This window comes from Engystomops pustulosus, chromosome 5 (assembly GCF_040894005.1).
Source record: "Engystomops pustulosus chromosome 5, aEngPut4.maternal, whole genome shotgun sequence".
Lineage (NCBI taxonomy): Eukaryota > Metazoa > Chordata > Amphibia > Anura > Leptodactylidae > Engystomops > Engystomops pustulosus.
This window is the reverse complement of record NC_092415.1, coordinates 190,785,463-190,804,545: the sequence shown is the minus strand read 5'-3', so window position 1 is coordinate 190,804,545 and position 19,083 is coordinate 190,785,463. Positions and strand designations below refer to the sequence as shown.

The following is a 19,083-nucleotide window of genomic DNA, read 5'->3' as shown; positions in this document are numbered from 1 at the left end:
ATGTTTCTCATTATAATATATCTATCATATCATTCTATATTTTAATTATCTATCATCTTCTACGTTACGACAGAATCGGTTCTAACTTTGCATTTTAACCAGGGAAACTCCCTTACTGATGAGGAATTAACATAAAATTATGTAAAATGTATTCTGGATTATCAGAATTTCCGGATTATAAAATTTTCTGGAACATTAGTTGTCGGATGAATACAGCACAATTTCTCCTCTTGTTCCAGTAACACGTAATCCCATTGCGCCATTCTCTCATGGCGATCTCCTGGCCTCTGCCAGAGACTTTTCCATGTGATTCTGATGCGTCTTGTCGGATCCGGCTCCGTGACTTTTCCTCTTGCTCTGATCCTGGTATCACAAGTCGCTCAGAGGCAAAGTTTCGGAAGCTTCCAGTGCGGCCGCCTGGCTGTGCTTGATGTTGGGTATCACAGTATTTTGGGAGAGACTCTGAGCCCCGGAGTCTCACTATCAGATATACTCAGTTAGCCTCAAAAAGGTATCGCCTGATTTCTTCCCTCGCCAGTGAGAGGAGCCGTGTTGTATTTATAAACATCACGTGGGCTCATTCCGGTGATCCCTTTAAGCTGTGTGTGCTCTGGGAAGGAAGGAGTTAAGAGGACATTGTGCTGAGGATTCCTGCCCTGCAGCAGGCAGTAAGGGAGGCGATGTCTGCAGTCCTGCACTTGGCTGGGCTTCGCCTCTCGGATCCGGCTGCTCCTCGGCGGCTGCGTGTACGGTAGACGGCGAGATCTGCCGCACCAGGAGGGGTTTGGGGATCACATCTCGGCTCCGTCTATCCTCTAGGATTCGGCAGACTAGCTGTGCACTTCCCAGCCGGAGATCAGGGTGACATGTAAGGTAAGGCACCTATCCGTCCACATACACTACCTGGCGTCTGCTCTGTAGGGCAGGGATCACACATGCAGGTTTTGATGCAGTTTTTGCTATGGCTTGTCCTAATACAATCATTTCTCTGTGTGCGTGTTGATCATTTGCAGAAACTTCTTTACGTCTTGAGATGTAGCAGAGCTGACTGTGCTGCTTCACTCTTTTACACAGCAGGGTGATTGTCTGCCTTAACATAATGCAATGGGATGCTTGCAGTCCTATGTAAATCAGAACATTGACATAACAAAACTGTAATGGCGAGACCGGCAGTCCTGTGCAAATCCTCTGATCACAAATAGAGCATATGCAGTGGGGATACTTGCAGTCCTATGTACATCTAGTGATTGCGGTTTGACAAATCTAGGTGACTCTGATACAAAATTTATAGGTTCCTAGCATTGTGAGGAAGACTCATCATAGAAAGACAATGTAAAAGAGATACCGGCAGTCCTATGTACATCTAGTCATAAAACATTGTGAGGAAGACTCATCATAGAAAGACAATGTTAAGGAGATACCGGCAGTCCTATGTAAATCCATAGAATTTAATGAAGACGCATTATAATGTTCATTAACGATGTAATTGTACAGGTAACACATCCTATAAAGACTAATATAAAACAATGTAAAAGGGATACACAGTGTGCAGTCCTATGTAAATCCACAGATAACATATTTGTGATGAAGACTGATGACTTAAAAATAATGTAAAGGGGATACATGCAGTCCCATGTAAATCTACATATAACCCTTTATGTTAAAGGTTTGTTTTAAAACAAGTTTGTTTGGGGGGGTGTGCAGTCCCATGTAAATCCACAGATAATATATTCTGATGAAAGGTTATTACTTGTGGGTTTCGCAGTCGGTGTGCATGCAGTCCTTTGTAAATCCACAGCTAATATATTGGATTCAAAGTTCATTATATAAGGATTTGCACTCCGTATACTAACAGTCCTATGTAAAGCCACAGGTAACATATTGAGTTTAATTATTTTAAAATACTGTCAAGGGGATACATGCAGTCCCATGTAAATCTACATATAACCTATTGTGGTGAAGGTTTGTTGTAAAACAAGCTTGCTTTATATATGTGTGTGCAGTCCTATCTAAATCCACAGATCATATATTCGGGTGAAAGGTTTTTAGTTCAGTGTGCACGCAGTCCTATGTAAATCCACAGTTAATACATTGTAATGAAAGTTCATAGTATACGGTTTTGTGCTCTGTATACTTACAGTCCTATGTAAATCAACAGATAATACATTGTAATGAAACTTCATGATACAAAGAATTTGCAGCAATTTTTCCAGCAGTCCTGTGTAAATCCACAGAAACATTGTAATGAGGCTTTGTTATATAAAGCTTTTGCAGTGGCCACACCTGCAGTCCTGTGTAAATCTGCATATATCACACTCCGTTAAAGGTTTGTGTAAAGCTTATGCAGTCACTGTGCATGCAGTCCTATGTAAATCCAAAGCAAATGCATTGCCATGAGCGTTATTTTATTAAGATTTTGCAGAGCCTATGCCTGCAGTCCTATGTAAATACAGTCATTGTGATGTTGATGCATTATATATGTGATCTATGTAGAAATTGGATAAGAAGTTCACCCTTTCATGTATGGACGTAGACTCCTGGGACTTCTGGTGCTACAGCAACACAACTAAATCTGATTGTATCCAATGTCTGATGAATAATGTAGTGCGTAGTGGTGTGCAACAGGTAACATCTGTGTAGCAGAGGGTCTAGTGTCCGGACCAGATATAACAGACCATATATTTGTCTGCGAGCCCATTCCTATTATCCCACAGTTAACACATTGCGGTTTGCCATACAAAATAGCAAACTCAGCCCTGCTACATCTATAATATGTTGACTCATTGCTTAATGAACAACTGCAGTTCCAAAAGGGACTCAATCTGTCTGGTTCCTTCATTATATGGAGCCTCAGGTCCCGGAGGGGCAGTTCCTGTAATTGGCCCTGACAAGTTGTTGCTGTTATAACACTTTTGATGTCTTACAAAGGAGATTGTGTGGAGTCTGTCTGTCACTTTGCCCCCCTACTGCTTGATGTTGTAGTGACGAGGACATTGCGAGGCTTTGTGAAAACCTGAACATCTCTGTCACTTGTTGTTGCCATTTAGGTGACATTTCAGCTTTTGTCTCCATGGAGGGAGTGGCGGTCATGAGGATAGACCTCTGTCCATTGTGTCAGGTATCCACGTGACTTGTGCAATGTCACCCATCAAGCCGGATCAGCACAGAACTGGAATAGATGTTCTATTTCTAGATAGAGCAGGGGCTATGGATCTCCCAAATCTAGGTGACTCTGATACCAAATTATAAGTTCCTAGCAGCTAAATTGTCTAATTTAAAGGGATTTTCCAGCTCATGTCTCTTGATGACATATTGATCTTTAATATCTGACAGGTAGGGGTCCAAATAGTGAGCAGAAATAATTAGAAATGTCATCAGTAGGGGCAGACATAGCATTGGTACAGGGGCCTGGAACGTAAGGGGGTCCCACTGTCAACTTGAATCCACTGCAAAAAGTTAAAAAACAAAGCAACAACCCAAGAAGTTGCATAACAAATTCACCTCTGCTACACCAAGGGCCAGGGGCGTGACACGACCTGCATATTTAAAGATCAATTAAGTGCAATATACAAAAAAATGTAAAGAAATCCAAAGGTTTTATGACCCATGTGGATGTTGCTGAATTACATAAGGGATCCAAAACTCAAACAAACCCAAATACCGCAAATGTTGGGTTTGTACCGAACATTGCGGGATCATGTCCCCGAGGATCCAACCTCAAACCTCAGGTTTTGGCATCAATCATGGTCATTAAATGTGGCGGCCCAGGGCACTGCCATTTTGGGGAGGATCATTGCTCTCCAATGATGTCATTGATACCGACTATCCTGCCAAAAATGGCGTTGTCCATAGCAGCATTTGAACTGTCAGTTTCAGCACCAATGGCGGATGTTACCAGTTGGACCTGAAGAGGTTTTTTAAATTATTAATTGTTACGGGTCTACTCATCTCTACTTAAAGGGAACCCGTCACCACTATTTTCACAAATACAGCTAGTGACAGGTTCCTATAGAGCTCTAGTAACTATCTGACACCCTGCTTGTAGCTAAAAATTATGCCCCTGAGATTCCCATATGTTCAACTTTATAGTTTTATCTGGTAACTAAGCATGGCTACATGTAGTCCAGGTGGGCGTGGCCTCCTCGGGCTGAATCCAGCAGCTCCTCCCCATCCCTATCTCTGTATGCTGCTATAATGTCATGTGACCAGGGTGACATCATCGCAGGTCCTATAGCTTTTGTAGCATTAGGAGCTGTACACTAAGCATATATGTCATGAAATCACAGCATATTTTATCACATGAAATCACAGCAGCCTGCATGGAGAGGAGTAGAAGTCCATGGAGGCTGCTGTGATGGTTTTATGTGGTCAGATATGTACATGGGGTATAGTTTTCATATTAAGTAGCTCAAGGACCTTTGATGATGTCACCCTGGTCACATGACATTAGGCCACGCCCCCGTGGACTAGCTCCAAAGCTGCATAGATACCAGGCAAGATTATAACTCTGATTTTATGGGGATCTGAGGGGAACAATTTTTAGCTAAAAGCAGGGTGTCAGATAGTTATTAGAGCTCTATGGGAACCTGCCACTACCTGTATTTGTGAAAATAGTGGTGACGGGTTCCCTTTAAAGGAAATCTATCACCATATTAAGGATTTTAAACCAAACACCTTGACATACTGGTGTGTGCCACCTCTGACAGGATCTGCTCTTCTTTTAGCTTCTTATGCTCTGGTTTTTACAAAGAAAAGGTTTTTACAATTATGCAAATGAGCCTGAGGGGCTCCATAGGAGTTAATAGAGCCTGGAGCCCAACAGGCTCATTTGCATAATTTTTAAAGCCCTTTCTTAAAAACAAGAGCATAAGAAGCTAAAAGAATACCAGATACTGCCAGAGGGGGCACATACCAGTATGTCAGTGTGCTTGGCTCACAATCCTTGATCTGGTGATAGATGTCCTTTAAGGTGTAACTATACCTATGAAGCCATTTATTTAGTTATTTTTCATTTCTGAAATGAAAGCAGGTGATAATAGTAAACTTTTTAATATACTTCATTAGGTATATTACTACTTCCTGCTTCTTTCTCATGTAGTGAGCAGTGTATATGAAATAATAATCATAATCTTTATTTATATAGCGCCATCATATTCCGTAGTGCTTTTACAAAGAAAGACATCAGAGCTCCGCCCACTTCAGACAGATAAGGAAGAGGAAAGCGAAGGACATCGGAACAGATTTTTTTAAATAAAGTATTCCAAAGTTTATTATTATCATCTACATTGTTCATTTACGCAATTTTGACAAAAGTTTAGTTACGCTTTAAAGATACAACGCAGTTCCATGGTTATACCAAAGATGCTTATACTGTAAATATAGGTGGTCTACCAAAAATGGTTGGAATTCTGCTGTTTCTTGGGTTCCATTCTTCTTTTGTGGTTATGTGCTTGGAGGAAAAACAGTTCAGTAAAGTGCAGAGATGGGCAAATTTACAGAGCCTCACATGTGACCACCAGTTCCTTCATTAGACCACCCACTAAGCATCCTATACAAATCACCCTTAAATGTTATAGGAAGATATGTTCGGTTTTAAAACCCTATCTACTTATTAGGGATGGACCTTCTATACAGGGCCGGCTCCAGGTTTTAGTGGGCCCCTGGGCGACAGAGCCTTAGTGGGCCCCTCCGTGGGCCGCCCTCCAGTGGCCACACTGCGCCCCCTCCCCCTGCGGACACACTGACCACCCCCCCCCTCCCCTTCGGACACACTGACCACCCTCCCTTCCCCTCCAGGCACACTGACCCCCCCAAACCTCCCCCTGCGGACACACTGACCCCGGGGACACACTGAACCCCCCTGCTGTGACAATGACCCCCTCCTCCCCCTGCAGACACATTGTAGTGACACTGGTACAATTGATCCGGGGGCCCGAGTGGGCCCCTCCAGTACCCCGAGGCCCCGGCATTTGCCCGGGTTGGCCGGGTGCTGGCGCCAGGCCTGCTTCTATATCCAGGGTCCTTATATCTTGGCTTCAGGGAGCATCTCCAACTCTGGATGACCTGACCTGCCCTGCATTACCCTAACAGGACATCACTTAGAATGAGAATGGTGTAATACTTAGTTTGTCCTGTGGGTGTGCTGCATGAACATTTAACACTTAGTACTCATGCACACGACCATATGGGTGCCCATGATACGGCTGTATAATTTGAGTCCTTGGACTACATGCACACGACTGTTATTTTGGTGTGACTTGGCCACTATAGAGGTCTATGGCACCCGGCCTGGCTGGGCCACTGTGCTGTAAAAGATTGGACATGTCCTATCTTTTGCCTGGCTTTCTATAGAGGAGGAGTGAGGAGATCTCTCCTCTTCTGCACCCGACCACGTGCTTACCGGATCCGGTTGTGTGCATGTAGCCTATGTTTTCCGACTGATCATAGTTGGCCATTGAGAGTCCCAGTAGGAAGGAATAACATGGAATATTTGCATTAGCAATGGACCCTTCTTAAATATAATATGGGTTCAAAGTGGAAAATTCCTTTAAGCACACTATCTGTAGCACATCCATTTACACTGAATCATTGGGTGTTATTTACCATATGTTGCACCATAATGTCCCCCATTATGTGTATTTGGGTTGTCAAGAATAGGAGAAACCAGTTTCTATGAAAGCTTTTGTACTCGTGATACTATGAGGTGGCTTTGCAGCAGCAGTAAGGCGAGACTGTGCTTCTGCTACAGAAATAGAGTTCGGCGCCCTCTACTGACGTCAGACGTGTATGACATCTTCTTCGATCATTTTGTAGAATGATAGGACAAGTATATGGCTCAATGTAGGCTTGTGATAGTAGCGAGTGGTTTGCGTTTTATTCGGGCCCATCACTGGATGTGGTCGAGTGTAGTGTTAAACTTAACAAAATTTGCAGCATTATGAGAAGTTTCCATTGCAAGGCGTTCGGCTTATAGCATACCTCAGCGAGGCTGCGGCCTATGTGGTGCTACATTCCACAATCCCGCAGCACAATGAGAGCTTTCATTCCGTCAATTAGGAGCTCCGACCTTAGGGTTATGTTTTTCTAGAAACTTGTGTTAATCACACGAAGCAGCTTTCGTTCCTTGTGTTCTAAGAACGTTAGGGAATACGGGATAATGCTAAACACAAAGTCGGGTGAATGCTATATGGATGCATAAGTAGGTTATCCGGGAAATTCTGTTAGCGCTTCTATGGTCGGAGCTCTGTGATGTGGAGCCGGCCCTGGACCGGCACAGATTTACCTCCATTCATCACCATGCAGAAACATATTGGATTTTTAATGTCGCTTGGAAAATTTGTATGGCGTGAAAGAAGTGAAATGGGATAATGATTGTCAAATCGATCCGTCCATTAATCACCCGAGCGCGGACGCTGATGGCGGGAGACATTTTGTATTTATTTTTTAAATGCCAGAGGGAAGAGATAATTTCCTATCACAAAAAGGAACCAACATTGTATGTAATTTCATTACCGGCTTTATAAAGCATCAACATATTAGGCAGAGCGACAAGGACAATTGTTTCTTAAAGGGGTTGTGCCACCCAGGTCATAAAAGACTGATCACAAGGGGTGGGACTATAGGAAATCCCTACCATCTATGGAATGGTGGTCTACACGTTCCCCATATAAATCGAAGCCAGCTCCAACCCAGTAGTCTACCGGTAGCATGCAGAATCATTTCCGAGTAAATGTCATAAGTGCACAACCCCTTTAAAGTTGAGGATAACCCATTGGAAGATGTTATGGGGAATAAGGATCAGGTTGTTGCATTTGAACATGACTGATCTATTAGTCCTGAAGGGGGATAAGCCAACAGTTGTCTAATGGGTATGAGGACCACATGGTCATCACTCCCCAAGTGGTAGAAGTTGAACAAGTGAAGGATTGAGCTTTAGATTTTAACACCCCCCAATTATTTAATTCTCAGGAAAGATAAGTCAATACCAGAGGTTTCTGGCTTGAGTTGGCTATGTTCTTTTACTAGATGTCATCTAAATGCTTTTTAGGGTTAGAGCTGTTCCTCTTAGTTTACCTAAGCTTGCATGGACCTGCAATGGGAAAGACCGTAGAGGTTGCCGGATACATCTGGATACATCCAAAAGGATTTGGTAGGGTTAAATCCACCGATTTGGAGGAAAGCTGGTTCATAAGATAGTTGTCCATTCCCACCAAAATTGCTAGGTCTTTGCTCTTATGTGTATGTCCATAGTTACTCGAAAGCTGTGTATGACAATAGTTACTCGAAAGCTCTGTGTGGCCATAGTTAGTCAAAAGCTGTGTATGGCCATAGTTAGTCGAAAGCTGTGTATGACAATAGTTAGTCGAAAGCTCAGCGGTCAAAGCTCTTTCCGAAGTCTTGACAATTTTTGGCTAGATAAAACTTTAACTTCTTATAGACTCAGAGGACCATGCGTCCCTCCTTATTACTGTATCTATGAGTGAAGAACTCTCCTCCAAGAACATCAATTCTCAACCCCCTGCTACCAATGAAGTTCTTGTAGAAACAAGGGTCTCACCATCCAGTGACTATGGGACCCACCAGGGTTTGGGCCACTGTTTTCAAGGGTCTGATAGAAGCTGCACAGTCTACCTCTATGGCTTCTGAAAGTTAAAGAGAGCTCATAGCTCCATATTTTATCTCCACTCCCAATTTTCCTATTACTTCACAAACCCACAGATTATTATACCCAAAGATAAAACCCTCCTGGAAGTAATCGCTGTCTGGACCATACGTAACGCATTAAGGATCTGCTCGCTGTAGCAGGCAAGTGTTAATCACATATGGTGAGGCTTGGAATAGCAGCAGAGCTTTCGCCCCCAGCCACAGAGTCTCCGAGGTCTCGGTTTTCGGCTGCTGGTTAAATGTTTAAGTCTAAATATAGACTTGAAGTATCTCAGTCTGAATAAGTGGTTTATTAATGGGATCCCGTTCACATGTCTATGACACCCTGAGCCCTGGTTTTCTCACTTGTTTGTCAGTGGTCTTGAGATCTTTAGGCCTTGTTTGCTGTGATAATCCCTATAAGTATTGACCACCATCCGCCCAGCTCTAACTAAGTTCACTTAAGGATTTTCTGTTTGCTGAAGCTAATGACTCAAGGTAACGCAGAGACGAAATGTAAAACTTCCTACTTAGATGTAGCGGTGCCGCCCTATAAGGGTCCGCACAATGGGAGCTTTGTGGCTTCTCAGAATTGGTGGAAGGATCACAGATGGTGAATTTGTTTAAGACAACAAACTTTGGGGTAAAAGTACTAGGACAAGCAGAGCATTAAAATACCTTCCCGCTAAGGTTGATCTTCTCTATATTTGAGTTCTATTGTTCCCTGGTATCTGTTATTTAGGGCAATGGACTGAAGCTTCTTAGCTCAGATTATAGACAAAACTCTTCTTGTATGACCACTACTAGGTGTACAGACATTATACTAACAAAATCATACAGTATAAAGTATTACTTTGGTGCGTTTTAGTTTATTTTGTATTTGTGCTTTGTTTTAGAATTTTCACTAAAATTCTTGGCACCTATAAAATCTAAAAAATGGTAATTGCCACTCTGTTACTGACTTCTTTCTTATCCAGTGACCGCTTGATAATACAACATGTGACCACCACAGCCAATCACTGGTCATGGCTGTTTTTAACAAATCACAGCTACGGCCAATGATTGGTTACTGAGATCACATGTTGTGTCGGCAGGTCATTTCTAGAGTAGGAAGAACTGGTGGAAGATCAGATATTGTACATAGAAAGTTTACTTTTTTTTGTAAAAGTTAGTAAAAACGGGTAGGACAATCCCTTTCAGGGTTAGCCCTCCTTGTGTTCCTGTCCCATAAAGATGATTTAAATTTATTTCTTAAAAAAAAAAAAATCGATCATTGTTTATCGCTAGGGAAGCTACTACCAGCTGTGCATTTTCCCTACAGCGGCTTCTACAGGTGAAATGTAGTATTACATTTCTACTTTTTGTTAGCAGCCCTCTGTATGGTTACTAGAGGGGCTGATAAATGAAGAGTACCTCGTAGTAATGTCTAATTGAGTGAATGTAAAAGTTTTAAAAGAAACCTATCATGAGGAATCTACTATGAGAAGTAGATGTGATGGTAGATTCCTCCTGCTGCCTCTGCCCTAATCTGTAATTTAAAAGTCCTGGAACCTAACTTGTTAAAAACTTTATTTTAGCAATATGTAAATTACCTGCAGAGGCTACTGGGGCATGTACTAGCCTTAGCGCCCAGTGCCCGGCCGGGCTAGTACACACCCCAGTAGCCTCTGCAGGTAATTTGCATATTACAAAAATAAAGTTTTTAACAAGTTAGGTTCCAAGATTATTAAATTACAGATTAGGGCAGCGACAGGATGGAGGAATCTACCGTTACATCTACTTATCATAGTACATACCTCACGTTAGGTTCCCTTTACAGTGTGAATACTACCATAATCCTCTGTCATCTATAAGGTCTATACGTTTTCCATGGATCAGTAAGAACCTACACATAACGGGGAAGGTTATCCACGTCTGCTTCTCTAGTCCTAGGTGACGTCAGATTTTTATAGCAGCATCGGGGCATTTTTCCCTTTATACATCAGGTTTGGACCTCGTCCATATGTACGTTGGTTGGCCAGAAAATAGCCAATATGTGGAAACTGAGCGCTCACCGGCAATCCAGTCCTGCAGAGGTAATTTTTTTGTAAAGTATCTGCGAGGCTTTGAAATGTGAGCGACTACAGCGGCTTATTAACCGGGGGTCTGCTTTATATCAGGGAAAGCCAGACTATTAATGTGGAAAGTCAAGCAACGCAGTTTCAGCATAGCGGCGAAATGTGACAAATCGATTAATGCAAAATTTATTGCACGTGGATGTAATGTACATAGGAAGGAAGAATGGAAATCTTCCTACAGCACAAGGGGTTTAAAGGATTCCCAAAACGTGTCGAAAAGTCGCCTTCTATCCTGGTGCCAAGCTTCAGGCTTCAATAAATACTTCAACGTCCTTGAAGTTGACCTTCAGCAGTGAAACTTCTTCAGCAGTGATGTTTTTCTTACGGCTATTATAATTTTTCCCACAACATTCCTTCCAATTTTGGGGAAAAAAAAGCTACTGTTACAAGTTAATTTTTAGTTTGATATATGGTCCAAATTGACCATTAATTATATTGGATCCTGTTAAATTGTAGAGTAAACTTCTCAAAGAACTGATCAACGTACAAGATGGATACTCTTTCTTCATCCATGAGAGGGTATTCCTATAGCAACACAATGCGGTCTTCATTTGGGTGTCCTATGTTTGTCCCCTCCCCTAACCCGTTTTTTTGGGGGTGGTACCTCATTGATTGGTGACAATGTGATGGGTGAAGTCCTACACGGTAGTAAAAGAGATAAGATAAAGATGGGTGGTCATACTATGAATGCCCTTGTTCCTGGAAGTGGCATGGATTGCACCTTGGATAGTGATGCCACTGTGACAGCCCCAAATTCAGATCACTAATCCTTTTAAAAAACCTTTAAGCACCTACTCAAATCCCAATTCTTCCCATTGGCAACGTTCCACTGATCTTGGTGTAGTCAGAATTTTCTCTCTAGTCTAAACCATTACTGAGTAACCAAAGTCACTATTTTCACCTCTCTAAAGTCAGATGGGTGGAGCCTGACTCTTTTCTCCAGCCCAGGACCACCCATATGATAGCAGAGAGTCTAATTACCATAGTTTCAGTTGCAAATAACCTTTTTTTGACTCTCTACTGTCACATGGGAAGTCCTGGACTCCACCAGAGAGTGTGGCTCCACCCACCTGACAGTAGGGAGCTAAAAGTAATCACATGGATAACTAAGGAATGGTAGGGGCTAGAGAGAAATTTCCAATGATGCCAAAGTAATTGCTGTTAAAGGAGGCAAGAGTTGGAGTTGATGGAAGTGGTGAAAAGTTCTCTTTAAGAAAAACAAAATAATTTTAATTTTGATGATAGAATATTGTTATATCTGATATTTCTAGAACATATCTAGAAAATTCTAGTCCTATATAACCATATAGTCACCACCAAGGCAGAAAAGAAGAAGCATCAAACAACTAGTCCCCCTCCTGCTGCTGTATTGTCAGTTTGCTACAGTATAAGCCGCTTCTATCCGAGGAATCGTACACGCGTACATAAAGGAGCGGAGCGGGGACAAAGGGAAGATAATGACACCGACGATAATAATACAGCAACATCCAAATTAGATATCCTTATTTTACTCTAAAAGCCCAGCCATTTCTCTTCCGCAATCTCCACATATTACACGCTTTGTATCGCGGCTGGCACAGGATGATCGAGTGAGCAATCACTGCTTTTCCGATAGATTTCTAAACAATTTTGGGAAATGCACAAACCAAAAATTTTTTTTTTTTTAAATGTTGTCATTTGCTTTCTTCAGATAGAAACAATGTTCATCTGAAATTCCCAAAATGAGTTACTCCTAGTAACCAGAGTGTTATCGCAGCCCTAAGTAAATGCGGCTGAGCTGCAGTACCACACACATCCTTGTGAAAACACGTGGCGCTATTCGAAAAAACTGAATTTTTTTTTTCTTAGGTTATATAACTGATTAAAGTGAAGGTCTTAAGTAAGGAGCACAGAATATTATTTTATGGTCCATGGCTGCCATTTGTGAGAACAGAGCTGCTTCAGTCTCCACTTAGCTTGGTGAAGAAGATGAGTCTGTCCCACTACACCATAGACTTGCACTCCTGGCTCACTCGAATGTTATGCGCTACATAAGAAAAGAGGGAAAAGTTGACACCAGACTCCCTTGGCAGTATCCTGATCCGTGTCTCCCACGATATTTGTTGTCAAGAGTAGAGGTGAGCAGACCCAATGGTCGAACATGGGCAACATCCAATGGGCGAACATCCAATCCAGCAAATTGACGCTCCTATCAACTAGCCATGGCTATGATTGGCTAGGTGGATACCCAAACACCGAACCTGGCCATCGCTTTTGCTTTCTCTGTTTGGAGGTCCTCAAACACATGAGTTAGTGATTGATCCCTCTGAAATTGTAGGCTTCCACCAGGGCGCATCAGGCCAGGAAAGAAAAGTTGCCGTTGAACACTACATGTATGAGAACTACCTGACACACTTCAATGCGACCAACCAAAAACTTTTTTGCTTATTTGGCTTTCCACCAAGCCTTGACACTATTCCTGTAATCATTGTTTGTTCCTCTGGAGAACTTTGGACTCTTCTGTTTGAAAGGCTTCCTTGGATTACTGGAGGTTCCAGCTTCCATCTCTGTTATTTTAAGACAGTTTTTTGGAGTCTGTTCAGGATTCCAAAAAAAGCTTGTATTTATCTTTGTTTCTAAAAGCATCACCAACTCTTCCATCCTCCCCAGGTTGTGCCTGGTATTACAGATCATCCTTAATAATGAGGCCTGGAGATGGGATGTAATACCAGACACAGCCTATATAAAAGTAGTGGTGTTCCAGGTGTTCTTACTTATCCTTTACCTGAAATATGAAATGGAAAAAAGATTTCTTTTAGGATGGTAGAACTTAGAGGTGAGTCAGTCAAATTGGATGAAGTGGAATTCCGTACGAATTTCATGAACATTTTGATTTAGAATTTCCTGGAGATGCGTAGTAATAAAATTCAGAGACCAGGAGGAACCAGGAGAAGCCATGACTATTCTCCTGGGGCCTTCTCCAGCATGGATGGTGCCCTGACTCTGCTTCGGGACAGGCTCCTTCCACCCTCAGACTTCAAGGAAGAACACCACCTAGCAGAAGTTTCCTGGAATGGCAGTTCTGGTTTACCACCTGTTGGATCTGCTCTTCCAGGCTGCCTCAGAGTCCAGGAGGGTGGCTACTTCTTAAGGAACTCCCTTTTGCAGTAATTCTGCCGCAACCAGTGAATGGCACCAGGCCTTGATGGAAAGAGTAGCATGAGGTAGAATAGGGCTTTCACAACCTCCTCAATTCAAACCTCTTTGATTCAGACCTGATTCAAAAAATTTTGAAAATCGTTTGAATTGTTTTTTTAAAATTATGCATACAGGAAATTACATGTCATCAGCCAATCAGCAGCTATTTCCTCTAACTTCCTGTTCTGGTGCCGTTCTACAGAGATGAGCACAGGTGCAGAGAGTGTGCTCCAATACTGATAACACTTGTGGGATAATACTAGGCAGATAATACTAGGGATAATACTAATTGATCCATGCTGTCTCCATGAAGACTGAGAGTCCCGCGTGTGATGTTGCCCACCATAAATCCAACTTGCCCTAATATGGTGTATAATACAGATGGTTTTTGTCTCCGTCTGGAGAAAACAAGGTTTAATCACCGGAGGCGACAGGGCTTTTTTACTATGAGAACTGTCAATCTGTGGAATAGCCTGCCTCAGGCGGCGATCACAGCAGGGACAGCAGAGAGCTTCAAGAAGGGTCTAGATGCCTTTTTACTAGAGATGAGCGAACATACTCGTTCGAGCTTGATGCTCGTTCGAGCATTAGCGTACTCGAAACTGCTCGTTGCTCGGACGAGTACTTCGCCCGCTCGAGAAAATGGCAGCTCCCGCCGTTTTGCTTTTTGGCGGCCAGAAACAGAGCCAATCACAAGCCAGGAGACTCTGCACTCCACCCAGCATGACGTGGTACCCTTACACGTCGATAGCAGTGGTTGGCTGGCCAGATCAGGTGACCCTGGGATAGACTAGCCGCTGCCCGCGCTGCTCGGATCATTCTGTGTCTGGATGCCGCTAGGGAGAGAGCTGCTGCTGGTCAGGGAAAGCGTTAGGGTGTTCTATTAGAATAGTGTTAGGCAGGAGTGATTCAACAAGAACCCAACAGCCCTTCTTAGGGCTACAATAACGTTATACTTTTTTTTTTTTTTATTTGCAGCTAGTACCATATTGTGAGGAATTTGCAGGGGGACTTGCTACCGTTGTGTTTAGCTCTTAGTGACACACATATCCACCTCAAACACCAAAGTGGGAAAATGTATTAGGGGTTTGATTTCAATTAGGCACAGTCTGCCTGTCAGGCGGTGGGGGGAAAGACAACCAGACAGTGAGCCCTGAGGCTGAACCCCCCCCACTGTCCCTACCTACTTGCCTCAAGACAGCTCTAGCAACTGCGGACAACCTCGGTGGCGGTCCCTATACTATGTAAGTGACACACGTAACAGGACAAGACAGACAACACAATAAGGGGTAGTCGACAAGCCAGAATCAAAACCAGAAGAATCGCAGTACAAAGTCAGTAGGCAAAAAACGGTAGTCAAAGTCAGGCAGAGGTTCGGCAACGATAACAGAAGGTACAAAGAGGTCACAGGGAAATATGGGGAGCTGGGATATCAGGTAAGAACTAGACAATAGCCAGCACGCAATTGAGCCACTAGCTGCCTTATAAGTGAAGCTGGAGAGACAGACAAGAAGCTGATAGGACTAGTGCTGATTGGAGCTGAAATCACCTGCATCAGTCCAGCAAAGACCAGGTAACTCATTAACTGCTGGACCATAGTCATCGGGTGTGTCCAGATTCCAGAGGCACAATTCACATTGCACATTACTGTCAGAACTTGCTGCACCACCGCAATCGGGCGTGTCAAAACCCCTGAGACACAATTCACACTGAACGGTTCTGACAGTACCCCCCCTCTTATGAGGGGCCTCAGGACCCTTAATCGTTGGACCAGGCTTAGAAGGATTATGTAAATGGTACCGCCGGACCAGACGGGGCGCATGCATGTCTTTAGCAGAGACCCATGTGCGCTCCTCCGGTCCGAAACCCTTCCAGTGGACCAGATACTGTAAGGAGTCCTGTACCCAGCGGGAATTCAAAATTTTCTCCACCTCATACTCCAATTCCCCCTGGACGATGAGTGGAGCCGGAGGAGGTGAAGGCAACACCGGTGGCACATATCTTTTAAGAAGAGACTTATGAAACACAGGATGGATACGAAGAGCATTGGGTAGTTTCAACCTAAAGGTTACCGGATTAATGATTTCCACAATGGTATAAGGTCCAATATATTTGGGTGCCAGTTTCCCTGACTGCACCCTAAGTTTCAGATTTTTAGCTGAAAGCCAGACCTTCTCACCTAGTACATATTGCTGGCCAGATATACGTCTTTTATTAGCATGTCTTTGATAAGACTCTTGGGCTTTTACCAAGTTCTGATGAGCTTGGGCCCAAACTGTGCACAGTTTAGAGAAAATGGCCTCGGCTGAGGGATTAATAGATTCTGCAGAATGAACAGACGAGTACCTGGGGTTAAAACCATAATTACAGAAGAATGGTGACATCTTAATAGCACGTTGTTCATGATTGTTTATAGCAAACTCTGCTAGAGAAATGAAGTCTTTCCACTTATTCTGAGTATCAGCCACAAAACATCTTAGAAATTGCTCTAACGATTGATTGGTCCTCTCTGTCTGTCCATTTGTCTGAGGATGGAATGCAGACGAGAAGGACAGAGAGATACCTAATTTGCCACAGAACTCTCTCCAAAACCTAGCCACAAACTGGACACCCCTGTCGGAAACAACATTCTCAGGCACCCCATGAAGACGTAGAATATGATTAATAAAAAGTGTGGCGAGTGTGCGAGCGTTAGGCAGTTTACGTAGTGGAATGAGATGACACATCTTAGAAAATCTATCCACCACTACCCAAATGACTGTCTTACCCTTAGATAGTGGCAAGTCGGTAATAAAATCCATAGAAAGATGCGTCCAAGGTCTCGTAGGGACCGGTAGAGGATGTAACAGACCCTCGGGTGGCCTACGAGGGACCTTGGACCTAGCACAAACCTCACAAGCTTCGACAAAAGCCTTGACATCTCGAGCCCAAGATGGCCACCAGTAATGGCGTGAGAGCAGATACTTAGTACCTGCCACACCTGGATGACCAGACAAAACTGAACTATGAATCTCTTCAAGAACTCGGAGTCGAAGGTTAGGCGGTACATACAACAAAGAGTCTGGAGTGTTATGAGGTGCTTGACCCTGAGATTCTGCAATCAGGGTCACCAAGTCAGGTTGCAAAATAGACACTACTACCCCGGGTCTTAAAACAGTATCAGATTGAGTTCTGGGGGAACTTTCTAAATCAAAGCTACGAGACAAGGCGTCAGCCTTGATATTACGGGAACCAGGTCGGTAAGTGACTTCAAAATCGAATCTGGTAAAAAACAAAGCCCATCGGGCTTGACGTGGCGAGAGACGTTTAGCATTGTCTAGGTAAACCAGATTCTTATGATCAGTGAGTACCACCACCTTATGTTTGGCACCTTCAAGGAAATGCCTCCATTCATCAAATGCCAACTTGATGGCCAATAGTTCTCCATTACCGATATCATAGTTACATTCAGCTTGAGAGAACTTCTTTGAGAAGAACGCAATAGGTCGCAGGTTAGTAAGAGTGTCCGATCCTTGGGACAACACCGCTCCTACCCCTACCTCTGATGCGTCCACCTCCACAATAAATGGACGTTCAAAATTAGGTTGAGTCAGTACTGGGGCCTCTGAAAAACACTTACGGAGCTTGTCAAATGCTCGGATAGCCTCATGAGACCAGTTGACAAGATCTGCCCCCTTCCTGGTGAGATCAGTAAGTGGTTTGGCTATAACAGAAAACCCCTTAATAAATTTCCTATAATAATTAGCGAACCCCAGAAATCTTTGTAAGGCCTTCAAATTATTGGGACGTTCCCACTTTTCGATGGCCACCACCTTAAGGGGATCCATACGGAAGGAATTAGGGGTGACGTAGTAACCCAAAAAAGAGACCTCCTGGATACCAAACTGACATTTAGACAACTTAGCAAACAGACTGTTTTGTCTAAGCAGTTCCATCACTACACGAACATGTTTTATGTGTGAAGCCCAGTCGGGAGAAAAAATCAAAATGTCATCTAAGTAGACCACAAGAAAACGACCTAGATGCTGACGAAATATATCATTCACAAAATGTTGAAAGACCGCCGGGGCATTGCATAAACCGAAAGGCATCACTAGATATTCAAAATGACCCTCTGGTGTATTGAAAGCGGTCTTCCATTCATCACCCTCTCTGATTCTAATCAAATTGTAAGCCCCTCGCAAGTCTATCTTGGAAAACCATTTGGCCCCCACAATTTGGTTAAATAAGTCAGGAATCAGGGGTAGAGGGTGTTGATTCTTAACAGTGATTCTGTTAAGTTGTCGATAATCTATACAGGGTCGTAATCCCCCATCCTTCTTTCCCACAAAAAAGAACCCTGCTCCCAATGGGGAGGAAGATGGGCGAATGTGACCCTTCTGGAGACTTTCCTTAATATACTCCCGCATAGCCTCCCTTTCTGGACAAGACAAGTTAAAAATACGACCTCGAGGAAACTTGGCACCGGGAATTAATTCAATGGCACAGTCGTATGATCTGTGTGGCGGCAATCCGTCCACAGCTTTTTCATCAAATACATCTGCATAATCGGACAAAAAACTCGGAATACCCTCTTCCATGGAAGAGCACCCAGCAAAAGAAACCACCTCACAATGGGAGTCACATTCAGTACCCCATTTTACCAGTTCCCGGTTTGCCCAATTAAAAACAGGATTGTGCTCCTCCAACCAAGGCAAACCTAAGATCACATCAGACGACAGGTTATGCAGACACAAAAACTTCATACGTTCCACATGAACTGCCCCCACCTTAACCTCAAGGCAGGGAGTGATGTAACGTATATCCCCCTGAGCAAAGGGGGCTGAGTCTGCTCCTGTGACATTAACAGGAGATTGGAGCAGAAGGGGACACACCTCTAGACCGGAAAAGAACATAGGGTTAACAAAATTAGCAGAAGACCCCGAGTCAATCTGAGCATAACCAGAGATGTTTCTCCCTCCCAAAGACAATGAAATAGGCAATAATAACTTATTCTTATTGGTGAAGGTTACCTGTTCGCCTGAGTGACCCCCTCGATAGTCACTCAGGCGTAGAAGTTTTCCGGCGGTGGTCCAGGAAGGGATGGACATTGCCGGACTCGATGTCCTGCTTTCCCACAGTAGAAACATAAGTTGTTCAACACACG

General features: G+C 43.4%; 1 protein-coding gene across 13 annotated transcripts in view; it reads left to right on the top strand.

The window, feature by feature from the left end:
- KIAA1217 (KIAA1217 ortholog) overlaps nucleotides 1–19,083 on the top strand; it is a 421,655-nt gene that overhangs the window by 338,104 nt on the left and 64,468 nt on the right. Inside the window, exon 1 of one of the 13 annotated variants that reach the window (XM_072154157.1) lies at nucleotides 381–873. The exons of the other annotated variants lie outside the window; for them this stretch is intronic. The gene's annotated coding sequence lies outside the window, so the exon portion shown is untranslated. Of the gene's footprint in view, nucleotides 1–380; nucleotides 874–19,083 lie in introns of those variants that run through there. 13 annotated transcript variants of the gene reach the window in all.